General features: G+C 15.9%; 1 protein-coding gene across 1 annotated transcript in view; it reads left to right on the forward strand.

Annotated features, from left to right (window-relative positions):
• LOC102677771 (protein lin-10-like) overlaps window positions 1-258 on the forward strand; it is a 14,163-nt gene that overhangs the window by 7,997 nt on the left and 5,908 nt on the right. The window lies entirely within an intron of this gene.

The raw sequence follows: 258 nt of genomic DNA on the forward strand, positions 1-258 counted from the left end.
CATTTTCATTGCTGATTTATCAAGAAACAATTTTATATTTAGTTTTCGAAAAAAATAAATATTCGATGTTACAAGATTTTAAAATAAGAATATGACATACATATAAACAAATATTAACAAAATGAATTTATTTACAAAAAATAATAAATATAATAAAAAATAAAAAACATTTATAAAATTTTAGTACAAATGAAATTCATAATATAGTCCTAAATCAACTAATTAATTTGCAATATGCAAATGAACAAAAAATATATG

The sequence above is a fragment of the Apis dorsata genome, unplaced genomic scaffold, assembly GCF_000469605.1.
Source record: "Apis dorsata unplaced genomic scaffold, Apis dorsata 1.3 scaffold_1114, whole genome shotgun sequence".
Taxonomy (NCBI): domain Eukaryota; kingdom Metazoa; phylum Arthropoda; class Insecta; order Hymenoptera; family Apidae; genus Apis; species Apis dorsata.